The 17,092-nt window shown below is 52.2% G+C and overlaps 1 protein-coding gene across 20 annotated transcripts in view; it reads right to left on the minus strand.

Annotated features, from left to right (window-relative positions):
- EPB41L1 (erythrocyte membrane protein band 4.1 like 1) overlaps window positions 1-17,092 on the minus strand; it is a 115,772-nt gene that overhangs the window by 58,095 nt on the left and 40,585 nt on the right. The window contains exon 1 of one of the 20 annotated variants that reach the window (XM_045194951.3): window positions 9,092-10,301. The exons of the other annotated variants lie outside the window; for them this stretch is intronic. The gene's annotated coding sequence lies outside the window, so the exon portion shown is untranslated. Of the gene's footprint in view, window positions 1-9,091; window positions 10,302-17,092 lie in introns of those variants that run through there. 20 annotated transcript variants of the gene reach the window in all.

Here is a 17,092-nt window from a genome sequence, read left to right on the forward strand (position 1 = left end):
TAGTAACTATCCCAAACAGAACTTATATTTATTGATTGATTTACTTATTTGTTTCTACTCTGCCTCTAGAATATAAACTCCATAAAGACAAACCTTTGTCTCATTCGCCCTTACCCCAGAGGCTTAGGGCAGTTTCGATGAACAACACCAAAGCTATTTTGCTATTTGCCAGGCACTGATCTAAGCACTTTCCATCAATTAACTCATTTAATCTTTATAATAACCTATAATAGATACTCTTTTTATCTCCATTTTACACAAGAAGAAACTGAGAAGTCACTGGACCATGACCATACAGCTGGTAAACGGCAGTGCCAGAATTGAAACCCAGGGGTCTCGGGTCAGATGGCTGGGTAGATGGACAAATGGACAAACACGGGGGTGTGGGCAGATGGATGGAATACCAACAGGACAATTTTTAAGTCTTCTCAACTGGGGACGAGAGAATGGGACTGTATCCACCTTGGGAACCTTTCTGGGTACCAGCCAGCCAGCTTGTCCTGATGACTTATCAGCTCTTAAGCACCTGACTTTTCTATCCAAACCCCTGATATTATCATCCTCCTTTTACTGATGAAGACACACAGGCCCAGAGAGGCGTTCCAGTTTGCCCAAGGTCATAGGGCTGTGCCAAGTCTCTCTGGCTCCCGAGCCCACCCCACTACATGGCATTTCAGCAGCTGCAGGTGGCCGTCCTGTACTTTCTGCCAGGGGTGAAGCTGGCTATGGAGAAATTTCCCAAGATCAAAAGGCAAAGGCACCGAGAAAAGCTGTACTCAGGTCAGAGCCACTGCTTGTTTCCATGCTGCCACCTCCTAGCCGAGGAGCCTTGGGAGAGTCACTTCCCCTTCTGAGCATATCCTCGTTTGTCAAACGGGGGTGAGAGCCCCTGTTCTCCTGCTGCAGAAAAGGGCCATGTGGACAAAGGATGTTGCAGAGAAGTAAAGCACTTTAAAGTACAAAAGCTGAAGTCACAGCAAATACAGGGAGAGTATAGATTACAGATGTTTATAACACGTACCACAAGTACATCTTTGCGTGCACATGCACCGCAGGGGAACAGGGAACAGCACTGGGCACGTACAACCACATGTGTCCACGACCATGAACAATCACTCCCCAGACTGCAAGACTGCCTCTTCTAAATCTTGGACACCAGTGGTGTTCGCCCAGGCATTCCTGGGAATTCTGAATCAGGTAGAAATGGGTGGTAGGAAGGAGCAGAAAGAGAGAGAAATGGACAGGGTGTGGGAGACGCCAAGACACCAAGAGGCTGAAATGGGAGGCAGGAAGTGCAACCCTTCTGTTCTGAATGATGTTTCCATAATCACGAGGTAGGGGGGCAGTCAGAAAATCCATCTCCTCCATCTCCCTACACCCATGCTTCCTGGGCTGCAGGTCTCCTTTTACACGCCCCACTCAAAGATGCAGGAGGCTGACCTCTTGGACTGCCCCTTGAGCTCCCCTGTATGATAACTCCTGGTTGGGTTTGACCAACGGAAGGCACCGGCAGGAGATCAGAGGGTGCAAGGAGAGAGAGGTCAGGGTATATCTTCCCAATTTCCCTCCTGTGTTTCTGGCAGTGGCTGAGCCCCTCTGTGACAGCTCCTTGCACAAGCCCAGCCATCAGTGAATTCCAGGAACATGGTCCACTCCCTCTGCTCACTCAGGCCAAGGGGAAGTAATGGCTTCTCTCACTGTAGCAGTTTCTGTCATCGCTGGTTTGTAGGTATTCCTTGTGTATTCCCTTAACCTTGTCCACACCTTTATTACCAATGAACTCAGTGGAAGCATTTGATGCATATACCATAAGGAAACTCTATTTTCTTCCAAAGTCTGACAGATACACCTCCTGACACTAAATATAATAGGAACTAAGAGAGGGAGGGAAAGAGAAATCTAGGAAGAAGCAATATCATCTAGTGGCTAAGGATAAGATGGGAAACAAGGAGACCTTAATCAAGTCCCTGACCTCTCTGTGCTTGTTTCTTCATCTGTAAACTCCTGACGATAATCTGGCCTACCTCCCAGGTTGGCTGTGAACATTGAATTGGATCATGCCTGTAAAGCACTTAACATGTGCCCAAACCCACCCTTAGTGCTCAGGAAATAGGAGGTATTCTCATCTTCGGTATTACGTCTAAAGGCTGAAATGTTAACAATAACATTCCTTTGGAGAGAAAATTACTTTATTTTTCTTTTTAGGGGTTCTCTGTGTTTTGCAATTTTTCTATGAACATGTATGACTTTGAGTCAGAAAAGAAAAAGAATTAAAAGAAAAATGAGAGAGAGAGAGAGAGAGAGAGAGAGAGAGAGAGAGAGAGAGACTATTAAGACACATTGTTTCCCTCTGAAGATGATGCTTACTTCCACTGGGATTTCCCCAGAACAGAACATTCACTTCCTGGAATGACACACTCTGGGTGGATGTGAATGAAATGACTGCCTGAGAAGAGAAGGGAGGGTGCAGGGTGTGAGAGCAGCCTCCGTGCCACCCCCCAGACAGGCCCGGGAGCTCCCGATGGACGAAGAGGGGTTGAAGCGGGAGCTGGGCCACAGTGGTTCTTGCTGCTGCTCAGGTCCCACATGCCAGTGGGGAGATGGCAATTTGTCAGAGGGTTGTGGTGCCCGTGGGCACCGCATTAAATAAAGCCAAGCAATGTGAAGAGGCTGCCACCCGTTAGCACTGGCTTCTTGCCCAAAGGCTTCACGTGCCACCACGGAGCCACAAACTGATGAGCGGTTGTGGGCCGGGGACCACATGACAGGCCCAGAACTGCAGAGCAACAGCACCAGAAATGAGAAATGCCTCCCGCTTGGACCCACTGATGACTGCAGAGGCAGACGGAGCCGCCCTGTCACCGGGCACCCTCTGAGGGCTGGCTATGAGCTGGCTCCCTTCCAGGCTTTGTCTCATTGGAGCTGCAGAAGGGCTAAACAGGGTAAGTGGGCTCATTCCTGAGGCTGGCTTGGCTGGCCAAGGTCACACAGTTAGTCAGATCGGGTAGAACTGGGACTAGGACCCAGGTCTGTTGGCTCATGGTCCCCCACTCTTCCCCCTCAATCCTGCTACATCCCACAGCAAGACCTCCAACTTGCTGTTAACCATGTAACCAAAGCTACCGTTGCTCTGGGTGTAGAAATAATAACAGCAGTATCAACCCCTCCCACACACAAGGCACTTGACAACTTGAAGGATCCTTTCAAAGTCATCATTTTGCATGGACCTCACTGATGAGCAGTTGGCGAGAGGGAACACAGAACAGCAGTTATAAACACGGGCGTTGCACCAGTTTGAATCCCCGCTCCCCTGGCTTGGGGACCTGGGGCCAAGGCGCTTAACCTCTCTGAGAACCAGTGTGATCGTGTAAAGTGAGAATAATACCCTCTACATCTCAAAGACAGTTCAAGTAAGAATCAAGTGAGAGGCTGCACAAGGAGCTCGCTCTGGCACCATGTTTGCCGTATGGTAGACGCTCAGTAAGTGGCAGCAGCGGCTCCCACCACTAAGGCCGTCTCCACCCCACAGACGGACAGACTGAGGTCTGGAGAATGGAAAACACTTGCCCAAGAAGCAGCAGCAGGGCCCAGGCGGCAACTTATGGCATTCAAAGAGAATTTGAAAATTTCATAGGTGAGCTCCATACTGGGTGAGTGAAAGAGGGGTTTCCCTTGGACATCCCCACCCTTTGAGGGTGACACAGGGGTCCCAGCAGGCCAGCCCTCCATGTCCTTGCACCCTCAGACTCTGTGGAGAAGGGAGGCTAGGAGGGAAAGGAGAAGGGGGAAGCAGCAGACCGTCCCAGACACCCTCACGGCCCTGTCGTCGATGGCCCTTCCTCTTCCTCCCACTTGATTTCCTTTACTTGTTTAAACACCACAGGAGTTGATTGTAGCCTTTATTTAGAATAAAGCTGGAAGCAACTCTGAATGTCCAAATGAATGAGGTTTCATCCATTACATTAATTACAAAAGTAGTACATACCTATCATGAATATTTTTGAGATAGATTTTATATATACTGGCATGGAAAGATGTCAATACAGCATCAAATGGGAAAAATGCGATTTGTAAAACATGAATGCAATTTACGGCCCCATTCTGGTATGCGCTCACATAGGACAGAAAATACCCCAGGAGGGCGCAGCCCACACTGCTATTGGCCACTTCTAGAGAGAAGGATTTTGGGTGGGAGCCAAGGAGAGAATACACTTTTGAATTACTAGGATTTTTCACATATTTCTTTTGTAATTAAAACTAAGAAAAACCAAATGTAATATTTAAAAAAGGTTTAGTTAGGTCAGTCTTATTTACTTCCCGAAGTACCTGCTGAAACTCCATTTCTGCCTGACTGCAATCTCTGTCTACGGTCATCCCTGATTTTACACCCCTTTAATCTGAATGCTCAGAATTGTACGGGTTTTTTTTTTTTTTTCATTTAACATTAATTTTATCAGAAATATTTCCACACTGTTATATCCTCACAGCTAACGTTCACGGGAGTTCTACTGTGCACTAGGAGCGCCACATGCCATAAATCACTTAGTCCTGACGACAACCCTAAAAGGAAGTGCTCGGACCATCCACATTCCAGATGGGAAACTGAGGTTTAAACAGATGAGCTCATTTGCCAAAACGTCACCGTTACAAGGACAGAAACTAGACTGGAGCCCTGGTGTGCGTGCATCCCAAGTCCTTGCTACAAACCTCTCCACCCAGCAAGTAGGGCTGAGGAGACTCAGATCCTGGGTCTTACCATTTGCATGACCTTGGACAAGTCACTTCCCTTCTGCTTCCTTCACACAAACAATTCTTTCACCAAACAAGCATTTGCAAATCACTGGGCTACAAGCTGGGGGTACAACAATGAGCAAAATAGAAACTCACAGGGACTAGACCCCAACCTGAACCTCTTCATGCACAGGAAGGCTCTAACCCCTGTCCCGCCCCTGGCACAGGGACATGTGAAGTGAAATGAATAAAGGATGCAAAGGAGCTTCACGAGCGCACAGCCCCATACGTTGCAGCATAAGTATTTCTGTGGCTGTCCACGGTTGCGTGTTATTTCATCCACTGGATGTTCCAAAATGTTCTCCATCATCTTCCTATTGTCAGGCATTTAGTCCCAATTTGCTGCTGTTATAGAGAAAGCTCTGATGGGGATTCATGCAAAGAAAATTACTCAGAAGAGGGGAAAAAAAGGCAGATCACGAAGAAGATGCTGCAAAACCTTAGACAAGTCCTTCATCTTAAACTCATGAGGCCTCAAACTGAAGTCTTGGCCCTGGTGGCCTTCCCCACCGCAAGCTGCTCCCAGCAGCTGAGCCACACACCACCCAAGGGGACAGACATCTTACTGTGGTTGCAACCTTCTTCCCGCCCCAGCCTGCAAGACCACATCCACACCCCTCCTTGTGGTTCTTACAGTTGTCGAAGGGACCTTCCCAAACACAGTTCTGTCATACCCCGATGCATGTTCTATGCAGACCAAACACCTGCAAAGTTCACCAAAGCCTCCTGGCTCCTGTCAAGTGGAAACACCTTAGCCTGACATTTCAGAGAGACGGAGGGTGGGGAGAAGTACTGTTGACTTGAGTCCTGGTGATGCACCAGCACAGCGCTAGGTCCTCTACGTAACCAAATGCAGGCTCTGTGAGATACTGTGTTTATCCACATTTTACAGATGAGGAAACTGAGGCTCAGACCAGCTAAGTGTATGCCCAAGGCCATGTGGCGAGTCACAGCAAAGCTGTGACTCGAGCCTAGATCTGGTGGATTTCAGAGCTTTGCCAAAAGACCCAAACACAGGCTGACTTTCTGAGTCACCTCCCAGCACCCCCAGCCCCCTGCACCATCTGCTCCATGCACACGAGACATCTGCTCTTCTTCAAAGGCATCCCAATTTCCTTCCCCTCTGACTTGGGAGAGTGGATGCCTTCCCCCCAAAACGATCAGAATTCCACGTGGTCTTTGGTGCCCAGAAGCCTTTTCCGATCACCAAAATAGGAACCCATGCTTAGCGCATACCATAGCTCCCCCTCTCCCTTTCCTGTGTCACGTCTGTGCCTCCCGGATGGACCATAAGCCCTCCAGGAACACGGCTCTGACCCACGCTGCCTAGATTTGAATCCTGACTTCCTTGAGACCTAAATGTGTGACCTTAAGTGACTGTCTCCCCCTTGCAAAGCCTCAGTTCCCTCAATCTGTAAAGTGAAGAATTCCTGTCTCACAGGGTTTGTGAAGCTTGTATAAGTTATACAGGTAATCCGCTAAAACAGTGCCTGGCATGTAATAAGTGCTCAGTAAGTGTTACTGGTCTTACCCACAAGACTCCCACCCACAGAGGAAGTGGCGCCAGCCCACTCCCACTCCCAAGCCATCCGCCTAGGCTCAGGTCCCCTCCCTACACGGTCCCCTCCACACAGTCCTAGCTGATGCCTTGCATTCCCACCTTTCTGTTTTCGGTCCTTGGGGCCCTACCAAATGTGGCATGGGGTGAGTGTCAGCTAGTCTTCCCTAATAGCCAATGGTGGCGAGTAATCCAGAGCATCTCCGCTTCTAGAAGACCCTGGCCAGGAAGCAAAGAGTCAAGGCTGACCCCTCTCTCAGGCTTCTCAGACAGTACCTCTCTGGCCCTGCCCCTCAGGACCATGGGAGCACTGAGGCCACAGGACCACCCTGGCCCCACAGACCCGACACACACACCTCTCTGCCTGGACTCACCTGGGCAAACCAGTTGTCTGGCTCTGCTGAACACCCACCTGGTTCTCCCATACACTGCCCCTGGCATAATGTCATGGTAGACAGACGGGCTCTGGACCCGCACAGCCCCACTCTTTCCAGCTGTGTAACCTCAGGCAAGTGACACAACCTCTCTGAGCCTGTTTCCCATCTGTAAAAAGTGGATAGTAATAGCATCTACCTGGCAGGGTTTCCGTGAGCTGATGCAAAGCACCTAGTGCACTGTGTGGTATACAGTAAGTACCTAGTGCACCTCTTCACTCTGATTCTACGGTCATTACTCCAGGTAGAGACTAATCACCCCCTTTTAATAATGGGGGATACACAAGCCCAGGGGGGCCCATGGCAATGCCTGTGCTGAAGCTAACGCAGGGCCACCTCCCACCTGAGACCCTCTCCACTGTCCCAGGAGGCTCGAGCTTAGGCCCAGGACACCCCTGGACACCCAGCGTCCTCTCAGCTCTGCGCACTCCCGAGAGGGTCCAGCACTACCGACTACCCATTGCCTCAGTCCTGGCCCATTATCTGTGAGGCAGCCTGGCCTCTCCTCCTCACATTTGGGGGCAAAGGCTCAGGTGGGGGGGCGGGGTCAGTGTAAGGCCCCTCCTAAGGCATAGCCTTGGGCTCCCGGATACAAGGCCCAGCCCCTGTCAGAGTCCTGGGTATGGGACAGCCACCACAACAGGAAAGCAGGCTTTGGGGCTGCAAGAACCCCAAACCAAGAGACAGATGACCTGGTACATTAGTGCTGGCTCTCCCACTCAGCTACTATATGACCTTGGACAAGTCACTCTTCCCCTAGCCTAGGCCTCATTCAACCTTCTGATACTTGTCAAGTGAGGATTACAGGACCAAACACTGTTCTCGTGCGAGCTCCATGGAAGCAACCCTCCGTGAAGCTCACAGAGCTGGGCCCAGGGGATGGCCATGTGGCCCAGGAAGAGTCTTAATAGGAACAATGCCCACTGATCTCTTCCAGGACTGCCTTCAGGTGCCAACCCCGCAAGGGACCATGCCCTGCACACCACAAATACGGTGCATGGCGTCCCTGGGCAGGCAAGGCCTCAGACTGGCCAACAGAAGCCCACTCTATCCCTGCACAGAGCTGGCAGAGCCTCCTGGGCCACGGCATCTCAGAGAGGAGGCTGGCACAGGCTGCCTCTGCCGCAGGCTCCATCTGGAGGACTGGATGGACAGGCGGGCACATGGCCGCCTCTATTCTCCACACCCTTGCCCAGGACAGACAGCACTGAGTCTTCCAGGAGCTCCTGAGGGCACCATCCCAGTTCCCGGCTTTCAAACTGGCCCAACTGCTCGGATTCTGGAAGACTTCTAATGCTGGAGGTGGGGGCAGGAGAGATGGAGCAGCTGGACCCCAAAGGCCCCAGAGAGGTCCTAAATCCAGCCCTCCTATACTCCCACCTTTGGGTACAGAGGAGGTGCTGTGCAGATCCAAAGGTGAAGGCAGGAACACGCAGTAATGTCTCTCCACCACCAATGCATCCTCAGAGCTCCGGGGGGAAAGCAAGGGCCATGGCTGGCAGCGGAGGGAGACCAGCATCCTCAGAACTCCTTCCTAGTCCTTGTCCAGTCCCTCAAGGTCCGCATGGATCTCTGTGGGCCACGGCTCTGCCAGGCAGGGGCCTCAGCACCCAGTAAATACCTTAGTGAATCTCCCTTCCTAATCCCGGGTCTATCCCCAAGATCCTAGCCTCTGGGGCCCTGGACATCTCCAAGTATGAAGGTGCCAGACACAACTGGGACCCTCAAGTCCTCTCCCTCTAATCAGTGGGGACAACGACTGCCAAAACGATGCCAAGCCAGACCCACTGACATCCTGGGGGTAAGGCCCATCCCCCAGCTTGGGGAGACTTGGAAGGGGGTGGGATGGAAAGTGAGCCTGGAGTGGGGAAATGTCTGTACCCTGGGGGTGAGGGCAAGGGCAGGAGCTCCCCAGCATCCCAGCCTCCAGCCAACCCAAGAGACTATCCTGCAGCACCTGAAGTCGGGTGGGAGAGAGCCGGAGAACATACAACCTCCACGGAGGCGGCAGAAGTGGCCTCCGAGAACAGAGTGGACCGGCGGGAGGAGCCCAGCAACCTTCCATCCCTACAGCAAGCACCAGCCCAGCCTTCCCACCTCTCTCTCTGGGCCGTGGGGAGGCTGCAGAGCAAGGAGGCAGGGAGGAACAGCAAGGACCACCCCCACACTGGCCAGGGGACCAACCGCCTGAAAACTCAGTTTCTCCCAATCTCGACCCCCAGCCCTCCCCCAGGGCTGGAGTCTGGGCCTACAAGTAACAAGCAGCGCCGCCCCCCACCCTCCACCTGATCATCCCCCATGTGCCTACCTGAGCCTGGAGATCCCCATCTTGGGAAGTCCGGGTGTGGGGCGCCCCCTCGGCTCCTCCTGGTGGCAGGCCTCGGGGCGGGGCGCGGGGCGAGCTCTGCGGAGCAGCCTGTTCCGTGACACCCCCGCCCGCTGATGGATGCCGACTGCAGCAGCGGCGGCTCGGCGTGCGCCGGGGGCTGGGCACTGTGCCCACAGCCCTGGGCCTGGCGCCCAACGCGCGGCCAGCCCCCACCCGCGCCCGGCCTCCGCGCCCAGCCCAGGAGCGGCCGCCGTGCGCCTGCCTGCTCCCTCGGGCTGCCCTGCCCCTGCCTCCGCCTCCTCTCTGCCTGTCTCCCTCTCCCTCTCTCCCGCTCTATCGCTCAGGCTCCCAGGCCTCCTCCTCCCTACAGGGACTGCCACAGCGGCAGTTCCGGATCACTGCGGGACCTTGCATCAGAAGCCAACTCTTGGGTCTCCGCTGCCCCCACCCCGGCCCAAGCCAGCCTCGGCCCTCTTAGCTGGGCCAACCCCTCCTGGGGGCTCAGCAGGGAGAGAGGAAGGGGGACGGTAGAGGGAGGGGGAGGATCCCTGACTTAGCAGCGGTGACTCAGTCTCAGTGGGCCTCCCAGCCCACCTAGCCAGACACCCTTGCTTCCCAGGCAGCACCGCAGGCCTTCTTGCTGGGACTCAAGGCTCCTCCCCTCTCCCAGAGGAGGTTAAGTGCAAATGTCTCCTGGGATCCCGTGTGACTGAGGGCGTGTCCGTGTACATTTGTGTGTGGGGGTGACAATGACCATAAGTGTAACGGTGGGGACTGAGCCCGTGAACATGTGTGAGGGTGTACTGGGTATGCACCCAGGCTGCAGGAAGGTGGTGGAAGGGACCAAGGGGCCTAGGACACTGGGGTTGTGGCTCAAAACCAAGTGAAGCCCTGTTCCTCTCCTCCAGCAGCATTCACTCAAAAAGCTGGTCCAACTGCTGCACCTCCACCTTAGTCAATCAACAGGCCAGGACCTCAAGCAGCAGAGGACTCTGAGAGGCAGAGGGTCTGGGTTCCAGTCCAGCTGGATCACTGGCTCGACCAGTACCTTTGGGCAAAGTGCTTTCCTCAGTTTGCAGACAATGAAAGAAAGGAATGGATGTAAGCACCTCTAGGGGTCCCGGTTCTCTACAAGAAGGCCTGGAGAAGACGGTGGGTAACACACTGCACAAGCTCCAAAAATGTCTTCCCGTAGATCTGCATTTGCAGCACACGTGGCCCCTACTCCCTAACCATCCCCACCCCTCAACATGAACATTCATTCTCTCGACTCTTCAAATAATTCCTGAGTACCTACTATGTGCTAGCCATAGTTCTAGGCACCACAGAATCCACCAGCTGGAAACCACAGATGCCCAAAGCTATGGAGGATATGAGCTGAGCCATCCGGCCCCCTATGCTACAGTTCCTCGGTGTCAGCCTTGCCAGAATCCATCTCTGCTCCCACACTCCAGGGCAGGTAACTCCTTCCCTCACTCCTCCCTCCCGAAGGGGCTGCTGCATCAGGGTGAAGTTCTGCCCAAGGCCCTAGTATCAACACTAAGGCCTCCACAAAACGAGGCTAGGCCCTCTCTCCAGTACCCCTCAGAGAGCCCAAGATAGCAACTGTGTCCCTTCTCCCCATTCCTGAACCAAGCCTTCTCTTCTCCAACTTGACACAAGGGACTCCTTCTCTGGATATTCCCAAGAGTGAAGGGACAGCTTCCCGTCCCTTCACTCTCCCTGCTGCCCACTGGGCTCAAGAGTGGGCAGAGCAGAAGGAAGCCAGCTCCTCCCAGTCCCAGAGAACACACCCTCCCTCCAGACAGAAGACAGAGCTAGACAAATCAGCCCAGGGCCAGCTCACAGAAGGACCAGAGTCCTGCTGGGCAGACTTCCTTGCGGATTTCCTCCTGTGCTTCCACTTTTCATTCCCCTGCCTCCCTAATTCAGTTCTTCCCAGGAACTCCCCAGGCCTTCTGGGGTGTGGCCTTGGGCAAGTCACTTTGCCAGGTGGGGGAGCTCTGAGTTCAGTTCTCTCCCCATTTATTCATACGAATGAATGAAAGGGTCAGAAAACTCAGAAGCTACACTACATGAACCTATTGTTTCATATGCACACTTGCTAAGAGATTCTTGACTGCCTGACTTCAAGAATTTTTATTTCAAATTAACTCAGCTTCCTCTGTTTGCTGGTTTTCCCAACCCTGGGCTCTTGTGGGCACCACAGAGCTGCATGGCCAAAGCCCTCCACTCCTTCCTTCCCTGGATCCTCCTCCCCTCCCTTCCTGCCCCCAAGCAGGAACCCTCCCCCTCCTCCCCTGGGGCAAGGCCACTTTCCCACCCTCCTCAACTGGATGGAGTCTCTCACTTTCCCAGACAAATCCAGGCTACATTCCAAAGACCAAGGCAGGACATTTCCAGACATCATTCTGGATTTATACCCACAGGGCCCATTTCACTTCAGGTCAGCAGGACCACACACAGAAAAATTAGGCTGCTTCTATTAGCATTATTTCTATTTCTAAATTATTATTATTATTACTGACTAACACTTCTCTTAGCAATTTTCATGGCAATCTTCACATCTTAGGAGACATCACCCCCACTTTATCAATAAGCAGGCGGAGGCCCAGAGGGGTGAGTGACATGTCCAAGGTCACACTTGCACCATAACACAGGCTCTGCAGACCAGACACTTTCTACTTTACCCTACAATGACTTTTTCTCGAGAAATCTGGTTGGGGGAGGGGGAGGCTAGGGGGGGCACTCTCTGAAGAACACTCGACCCCTACAGGCATCAATTAAAATCACCTTGCCTTCATTCCCCAGGCAGGGAAACTGAGGCACAGAAACAGGACCCAACCCAGGGCCCTATCTCATGAAAGCCATGGACAAATGCAAGGAGGAAGAGGACCCTCCCCCCAATGAAGAGCATCTTTTCGGTTCCCTGAGTTCTGAATTCTGCGCCCAGCCCTGGCTCTATCACTTAGTTCCGTGTCACTGGGGTGGGTTATTTGACCTCCCTGAGCCTCAGTGTTCTCACCTGTAAAATAGCAGAAATCCTTCCTGCCTACTCTGTCCCGGGGTTGCTGTGACGGGAGGTCAGCACATGCTGGCAGAGGGAAAGGGACAGGATCCCTGTCTCCTCTCTGGTCTGCCTAGAAGGTAGGAGAAATTCTTGGTGGTGCAAAAGTACCAGGATACAGGAAAGCCAAAGGATGGAAATGATCTTCTCCATTGGCTAGGAAGGCAAAGCACATAGTGTGAGCCACAGGGCCCTGCCAAGGCCACCGTGGGGCGGAGACTAAACCAAACACTTCAGGCAATGCCCCTCCCACCCCCTTTTTATCTTCTGAATGAGAAAACCAATGCCCTGAACAAAGCAGACTCACCAAGGTCACCCCATGTAGTCAGTAGTCTCTGCCAAGGTCACCCCAGGTAGTGAGTGTTCTCTGACTCCCAGTGGCCAGGGTGGTCAGGGTGGGTGGCCAGCACTCCTAGCCCAAGGATTTACTCTTTCATTCATCAAGTAGTGACGTCCACACTGAACATGGGCACTGAGGAAGGAGAGAGAAATGGGGCAGCCTTGGCCCTTGAAGTGGCAATCAGTCCAGTAGGGGAGCATGGCCTAAACACGGTACACGAGAGGCCACAGTAAGACGAACACCATTGTTTTCTGAGCACTCACTCTGGCATGGGACACACGTTCATTTCTTTAATCCTTGCAGCGATTCTCCAGCATCAAAATTATTAGTGCCTTTCGCAGATGAAGTAACAGAGGTTCAGAGGGTTTAATGACCTCCCGGAGTTCACCAGCTAATACCCAGCAGGGCCGTGTCTACCTGATGCCAAACCCTGAGCTTCAGCATTTTTGCTCCTCTCCCTGACACGGAACTGTGCTGACCACGATGGTAGCCATCAGCCACAAGTGGCTACTGAGCACTTAAAAAGTGGCACCTGCAAATTGAGATGTGCTATAAGTGCAAAATTCACACTAGATTTTGAATATTTAAAGAAATGTAATAAATCTCATTAATAACTTTTTGTATTGAAATGATAGTATTTCACATACAGGCAGTTAAATAAATCATGAGAAAAATTTTATCTGTTTCTTTTTGCTTTTTCTCATGTGGTTAGTAGAAAACTTTAAATTACATAAGTGGTGCCCTGGCTAGGTGGCTCAGTTGGAGCGTCATCCCATACACCAAAACATTGTGGGTTCGATCCCCAGTTAGGGCATATACCTAGGTTACAGATTCGATCCCTGGTCAAGGCATGTACAGGAGGCAACTAATTGATATTTCTCTCTCTCTTTCTTTCTCTCTCTCTCTCTCCTTTCTTCTCTCTCTAAAATCAATAAACATATCCTTGGGTGAGGATTAAGTAAATAAAGAAAAATTACATAAGTGGTTTGCATGTGTAATACACATTAAATTTCTTTTGGTCAACACAGGTTTAAATGCTCTGAGGTCCGAACACACCCCATAGGGCTCAGAAAAGGCTTCCTGGAGGAGGGATGCCTAAACCAAGCTGAGATAAAGGCAAGATCATGAGAGGAGGGTATTCCAGGGCAGAGAGCTGCAGGGCATCTGGTTCTGGCCCCAGAAGGCTGCAGGGCCTGGGTGGGCTGAGCTGTAGCCCCAGGCATCTGAGAGCTGGGCCAGCCTCCGGAGGAAGCGACCAGAGCCAAACCTTCCAGAGCAGCATGATCCACAAGCCTGGGAAGTTCTGCCAGGCAAGGCTGTTCTCTCTAATCCACGACACTCTCTGGAAGGCACTGTAGGGCAGCTGTGTCCAAAGGGAGAAGGCAGGGTAGACAGGTGGTGGCACCCACCTGGCAGAGACCTCTCCCCTCCAGCTGTCCCTACCTCCTCTCTCAGTCTCCTCCAGGAAGCCCCCACAGAGAGCACTGCAATCTGCGGGGACCTGCCAGCTCTCACACTCCTGCATTAGGTCATATGCAGTGTGGAATAATGACGAATCACACAGTACAAGACGCTTTTCCATATCTAGTATGGTGGTGTTGAAGATGCTGAGGGCAACATTTATCTCTAGGAGGGGGCTAGAGACAGGGATGGGGGAGCTTCATTAATAGTACAGGAGCTGTGCCACCTTGGACAAGGCATTAACCTCTCTGAGCCTTAGTTCCCACCTCTGCAGAATGGGGATAACATCAGCACCATGTCTTTGAGCTCCTAGGAAGATAACATAAAAAAACAACCACACAAGGCTCAGTGTGCGGTGCCCTCAGTCTGTCCAAAGCCTCCAGAGGCTTCCTCCACTCCGGGGAGTTCACCCTCTTGCCTTCTCCAACCCTGCTCCAGCCAACCTGACCCTGCTGGACTACACATCGCATCTCCACTTCTGAATTTGGGGCTCAGTTGTCATGAAGCTCTTTGGCTTCTCCAACAAGACAGCACACTCCCAAAGGTGGGAGCCTTGCCTTCTCCTTTTCTCTTCTTCCCCCTTCTTCCCCCTACTCCTCCCTTTCTCCTCCCCCTTTCCCTTCCCCTCCTCTCTGTACCCATAGCCAACCACCCCACCTGTAGGCCTCTGTCCCCACATCCTGCACAGGTCTGGGCATCCCAGAGGCTCTCACAGCCTGTTCCAGTGGTTTGGACAGGGGGCCGCCATCTTTGGCCAAAAACACTGTGGGTCTGAACAACTGCACATGATGCTGGTCTTCATTGAGCAAATCTTGAGGAGCTGGTCCTGCTCTGCCTTCTCAAAGGAAGCACCTTCAGTGGCTCCTCATCTCTGACAAAACAGGCCAAACACCTCGGCCTGACTCTCCACACTGTCCTTCAGCCTCGTCCTCAGGCTCTGTGCGGGCAGCTCTGCCAAACTGAACAGCTCTGGGCCCTCAAGCATATAGCATGGCCCTGCCTCTCTGCATTTGCACACGTCCTGTCCTCTGCCTGGGAGGCCCTCTTTCCCTTTCCTGTGGTTACTCTTCCAGCCATCCTCCAGGAAGCCCTCCCTGATCCCCTCTTCTTAACAGCAACCCCTCCCAGCTAGAAGAAACACCCTGGCCTTTGCCTTCCAGCCCTGCCCAGCTCAGTGCCCCACTCAAAACATGTGCACAGTGTGTGTCCCCTGGGACACATCTGCACTCCTGGAGCCAGAGGCCAGGGGCAAGTGGGAGGCAGGAGTTCACCAGGATGCCAGGGCACCCCCACGGTTGAGCTCTGCTAACTCCGATTCTGCCTGGGATACACATGCTGACCGCCCCTGGGAAATCAGTCCTCCCCTAGGAGGTCTGGGAGTCACACTCCTGGGGCCTGAATACAAAAGATCTGGCCACATTCCACTGAGTACAGACGTCCACACATCTTCCATCAGGTGCCTGCAGTGTCAGCTGAGATTTGCATCATCACAGCATCACAGATTTGTGGCAGTCAGAAGAGACCTTGGAGAGTATCACAGAGAGGCCAGGAGCAGTGAGAGGCAACGGAAGTGAAGCTCTGCACGTATGCCTGTGGTCCCAGGTGCCGGAGACGCTACAGCAATACCATCCATCAACATCATCGTCGCAGAGAGCACTTGAGACCCTGCTGCCTGCCGGCGCTGTGCCTAGCAACTTGCATACATTTTCAGTTTTTAATTTCTTACTGCTCTGTAAGGCAGAGATTATATATTCCAACTTGATGTTATAGGGAAAGAAACCGAAGCTTAGAACAATTAAGTCACTAGTTCAAGTTCACATTGCTAGTGGGTAGAAGAACCAGGATTCAATCCCAGGCATGGCTGACTGCAAAGCCTGTTTTCCACCATTAGTCCTACATATATCTGCTTTAACACAAATTTACTGTGGAAATGCTGGCTGTGTTTCAGTTCTGGTCTGGGGGTGGGGCGAGTGGTAGTCACACAAGTATATGGAAACTTATGATCTGTGTACTTTCCTGCATCTATATTATAACTTCAATAAAGTTTTATCTTTTAAAAATGTTTTGTCCCTGAGATGAATCTGTGCTAGAAGTTGGGGGTATGAAATACTCTTTAGTATTACAGTCTAAAGCCAGAAAGCTGTTTATTTTTTCTTTTCAATCACCTTTCCGTGTCAATAGAGGCTGTTCTAAGTAAACCCTCACAAATCCCCAAGCCAGAGCAAAATTTCACCTGCTGTCAGTCCACTGCTCAGAATACGAGCATTTTCTTGTATTTGCATTCCAAGCCCAGGTGCCACCAAGCCAAAAACCATCTCCGGAAGCCTGCGCTGCTCTGCAGTCTTTGCGTCCCTCTCCTCACCTGCCCCCATCCATGTGGACCAGACAGCTAGACCAGCCACTGCATCACTGGTTGATCCCCAACTTTAGGAGGCGGCCAGGCAGCAACGTCTGGATGTACCCATCTCCTCGTACCAGGCTGGCTGGGCACAGAAGACGCCTGGGTGTGTAAACACAGCCTTCTGCTTGTGCGGCTCCTATTGGACTCCCCTCGCCAACTGGGCCCTCTGTGGCTTTTATCCTCCTGCCCAAAATAACCATTGGCTTCAACGGTTCTCTGGGCGTGAATCAGGTGACTCTTGTGAGAGCCTGTGTCAGCTTGGGGACAAGAAGGACATATTATCCATCTCTGTTTCCCCAATGCACCAGGACAAAGGTTTCTGGGATTTAGTGAGCCCTTCTGCGTGCCTGGAAGGACCTGTGCTAGGGAATAAGTACCCGCTGGAAAACAGTCACACTCTCCGAAAGCTCACGGTTTAGGAAAAGAAATAAAAGACTCACACCAGCCAACTGCAATAGGAGGCAAAAGGTACTAAGGTTGTAAGAAAAGGATAGTGTTTTGGGAGTTCAGAGGAGAAAGAGATTACAAGGGAGCAGGCGTCAAAGAAGGCTCTAAGGCAGAAGCAGCATCTGGGTTGAGCATCAAAGGCAGGGCAGAAGTACAGTCCAGACAGAGGAGCTAGCATAAAACAAGGCCTGGGAAGTACAGGGTCAACCCAGGAAATGCTTCAAATGGCCTGCAGCCTGGGATGAGGCTGAGGCTGGGGCTGGA

This window comes from Desmodus rotundus, chromosome 6 (assembly GCF_022682495.2).
Source record: "Desmodus rotundus isolate HL8 chromosome 6, HLdesRot8A.1, whole genome shotgun sequence".
NCBI lineage: Eukaryota > Metazoa > Chordata > Mammalia > Chiroptera > Phyllostomidae > Desmodus > Desmodus rotundus.